This window comes from Papio anubis, chromosome 11 (assembly GCF_008728515.1).
Source record: "Papio anubis isolate 15944 chromosome 11, Panubis1.0, whole genome shotgun sequence".
Taxonomy (NCBI): domain Eukaryota; kingdom Metazoa; phylum Chordata; class Mammalia; order Primates; family Cercopithecidae; genus Papio; species Papio anubis.
Genome location: NC_044986.1, coordinates 40,656,231 through 40,660,602, shown reverse-complemented (window position 1 = coordinate 40,660,602; position 4,372 = coordinate 40,656,231). Strand labels below are relative to the sequence as shown.

General features: G+C 46.0%; 1 pseudogene; it reads right to left on the bottom strand.

Annotated features, from left to right (window-relative positions):
- Positions 1-894: 894 nt before the first annotated feature.
- LOC101013826 lies at positions 895-3,869 on the bottom strand (annotated as a pseudogene).
- Between the last annotated feature and the right edge of the window lie 503 nt (positions 3,870-4,372).

Genomic DNA, 4,372 nt, shown 5'->3' with positions numbered 1-4,372 from the left:
AGGAGGAAGGAAGGTTGGAGATTGGGGGTGAGATGTGGACAAAAAAGGACAGTTGTGCCCTGGCACACTCTGCAAAGGAAGCCCTGCAGGCTGCAGAAAATATTTTTGCACCCACACTAGTTAAATAGATTGGGGCTTCCCAAAGTGGATTCTGTGGAGTACCAGTTCTATGACAGATTAAATAGGTATTACATGAAGAAAGGGTTCCATAGCAAAATAAGTATGGGAAGCAATGCTAAACTGGATTTTAATTTCGACAGCAAAATTTTCAGAACCTTTAATATGTTAATATGGACTGTGCCTCTTCAAGAAGAGTGAATAGTAATTGGCATTCATCCACGTGATTGGATCACAGAACCTTTTTTCTCAGGAGCATCTGGCAGGGTGCATTTGAGAAATGTTGAACCGGGTGATGGATGAGCCCATTGTGAACAAAACCACAGAGCTGGTGGATGCTATAGATGATATGGCATAATATGAATATTAGATATTAAAAATTCCCAATTGACATTATCACCATATGTTCCACCTTCCCTAGATCTTCCGTCGGTTGCTATCATTGGATTCCCTTGGTTTGAGAAACATTTCTTGACGTTTATACTATTTCTTGGGAATAACTGATAAAATCGTCAACCTCGATGACACAAGTTAGCAAAGTCATTCTACGTAAAGCCACAAGCCTAGCACCAGCTATAGACATATATCCCACTTTCCCAACCCAGCCCTCCCTAGCAGGCTCCCACCTACTCATCTAAGGTGTTGTGGGCCCCCAGAAACCTGCTTAAACCAACATGGAGCAAAAACCATCATTACAGGACCCTAGAAAAGCCTCCCAGCTGCCTGTGATAAGGCATACTGAACAGGCAAAAGGCCTGAGGCTCATTTTCTTTTCACTTTTTTTTTTAATAGTACAAACTTAGGACTCTTTATTCAGGCTGTAAAGTAAGGACAGCAAAGTGGGAGGGCTACACCATCACCATGCCAACAGAAAGTCTCAAAAACTTAAAGTCCCTCGACTTCTGTTGGGCAGACTCTTCCTAGCTCAGAAGAAACACATTTTAACTGGCTGAAAACAAGGCCAGGCAGCCTGGGCACGGTGTGGAAGGGTGGCTGCATGGCCTCTGGTCAGTCCTGGAAGTGCCTGGTGAGGGCTTCCAGCAGCTCCTGCTTCTTTAGCGTGCTCTTCAGCCCGTCCACCTGGCAGGCCTCTTTCAGCATGAGCACAGTGAACTTGCCCAGCGTGCCCTTGCTGATGTGGGTCTTTAGCTCCTCTTCTCAATACTCCACCTTGGGCCTTTTGCTTCCAGAACCTTCGTTATGGTGCTTTCTCTTGGTAACTTTCCCTTCAGGATTGTAATCTGGTGGGTAAACAAGCTCCTTAAACTCATCCACCAGGGATCCCAGTCTTTTGCTTCAACCTTGGGCAATATCAGGTCCACTGCTTATTCAGTCTCCATCAAATCCAAGGCCAAGGCCTCCAGGTTCCTGAAGTACTGCTGCAGCACGGGATTCCCAAAGCTGCCACGTCTGTATGTGAAGCGGAGATTCTGAATGATAACCTTCATCTTGTCTATCTGCTCTGGAGTTGCCATGACCTTTTCAGTAAAGGGCATCTTCACCAGGCACAGCGGCTCACGCCTGTAATCCCAGCACTTTGGGAGGCCGAGGCGGGCAGATCATCTGAGGTCAGGAGTTCAAGACCAGCCTGGCCAACATGGTGAAACCCTGTCTACTAAAAACACAAAAAAATAGCTGAGCATGGTGGTAGGCATCTGTAATCCCAGATACTCGGGAGGCTGAGGCAGGAGTATCGCTTGAACCCAGGAGGCAGAGGTTGCAGTGAACCGAGACCACACCATTGCACTCCAGCCTGGGTGACAAGAGTAAAACTCCATCTCAAAAACAAACAAACAAACAAACAAATAAATAAAGGGCATGTTCATTTTATCATCAGCAAAGGGTAAAAAGACCAGCTGGAAGCCTGGAGGAGTCACCTGAATTTTCTGGTCATCCAAATCCTCTTCCTGTGGCACCAAAGCCACAAAATAATGGGGAATGTTCCTGCGGGGTATGTATCTGCGCAATGCTGTGACCTCCTTCTCCAGACACATGATGAGCAGAGTGCTGAACAGGGTTGAGCTCCCAATCAGCAGCGACTCCTCAGGGTACATGAACAGGGAGGGCCTCAGGTAATGGTGCTTCTTCAGCATTACCAAGGGCTTGAAACCCATGAGCATCAAACCTGGATCATCAAACCATTTTAGCTCTTCTGTTTCCTCTTTTTCCAGTATAATCTGATGACTTCCATAGATCTGAGACTTCTTGGTATCGCTAAGCAGAAGCAAACTGCATGTATTTGTGTTAAATGTCCAGGTCTTGGTTTGTTTCTTTTTTTCTTTTCTTTTTCTTTTTTTTTTTTTTTTTTTTTGAGACAGAGTTTTGCTCTTGTCACCCAGGCTGGAGTGCAGTGCCCAATCTCAGCTCACCGCAACCCCCGCATCCTGGATTCAAGCGATTCTCCTGCCTCAGCCTCCCAAGTAGCTGGGATTACAGGCATGCACCACCATGACTGGCTAATTTTGTATTCTTTTAGTAAAGACGGGGTTTCTCCATGTTGATCAGGCTGGTTCGAACTCCCAACCTCAGGTAATCTGCCCGCCTCAGCCTCCCAAAGTGCTGGGATTACAGGCGTGAGCCAACGCACCTGGCCAGGGTCTTGGTTTTCACTGGTTCATTTGTTTCCTGATAAAGCTTTATTGCAGAAGACTTGAGAGCCTTCTGGAGCAGATTACAAATGCCCACAGAGATCACTATGTCTGTTGAGCTTCAGCTTTAACCTGCTGAGTGCTTGCTTCCTGGTCTCCTTGGCGCGAACCTTCCGCAACAGGTCTTCTAGCTTGCTGGATTCCTCAAAGTGAACCCTGAGGTCCTCATTCTCGGCTATGTTGATGGTATCTCTGTAGACCCAGGATATATCAAAGCCCCTAGGTTTCTTCAGGTGTGTCAAGTCAAGGAAGATGCCTGTATCTCGGAGATCACCGGCTTCAATCCTGGCCCAGCTGGTTTTAGAACTGTCACTGCCATGGGGGTTGTCTTCACTGGTGAACAGCATGATCCTCGTATGACTCATCTTGAACTGGAAATCACTAAAGCGGCTGGCACAGACCCACAGCACTTCACTGAGTGAGTAGTCAGATCCGTGGCCCATCAGGTCTTGGAAATGTTTTTGTCTCTGCTGCCCCTTAAACTGGTCAAGCTCTAGAATTTGTTTTGCACTTGGATTGTCCAACTCCTGTAAGATATAAATATTTTTAAAATTCACTGAATTTTTGTCTTTCTCGGTACCATAGAACACCCCTGCCAAGAGATCTCGATCACTGCTTATGATCTCACTACTTATGATCTCACTGTTTATGATCTCACTGCTTATCATCTCACTGCTTATCATCTCACTGTTTATGATCTCACTGCTTATGATCTCACTGTTTATCATCTCACTGTTTATGATCTCACTGCTTATCATCTCACTGTTTATGATCTCACTGTTTATGATCTCACTGCTTATGATCTCTCTTACTGCTTATGATCTTACTGATGTACACACTTTGGATACACTGGATGCTCATGTCAAAAGGAGTCAAATCTTCACTCTGAGATTCAAACATAGCCCTGGAGGCATCAACCAAAAAAATCAAACTATGTCTTCCTGAATATTTATGGTCTCCACTTGCTTCAAGGTTCTCTTCTTGTTCTTCTGCTTCTTCATCGCCCTCGGTTTTGTAGTATGACTCCCACCCTGACATGTTGGCTACTGTTCACTTTGGTGCAGGGAAGTGACCAACTTGGACAGAAGACAAGAATCTCTTTTCGGCCGGTAGCGGTGGCTCAAGCCTGTAATCCCAGCACTTTGGGAGGCCCGGTGGGTGGATCATGAGGTCAGAGTCCAGAGACCATCCTGGCTAACATGGTGGAAACCCGTCTCACTAAAAAATACAAAAAAAAACTAGCCGAGGCGTGGTGGGGCCTGTAGTCCCAGCTACTGGGAGGCTGAGGCAGGAGAATGGTGAACCTGGGGCCCGAGGCTGCAGTGAAAGGCGAGATCCAGCTGCCACTGCACTCCAGCCTGGAGTGACACAGCAGCGAGACTCCGTCTCAAAAAAAAAAAAAAAAAAAAAAAAAAAAAAAAAAAGAATCTCTTTCACTCTTAGCAGAAATAGTTCATGCATTTGAGTTTCCTGCCCTCCCTCCTCCCCGCCCCCAAAAAAAACCTGGGGACAGGTAGTTTATTTGGGTGGTGATCCTAGGAAGCCCAAATGAAGAAGTAGGGAAAGTGAGACCGAGAAATAAGAAAAGTCAATAATGGGTACATTAA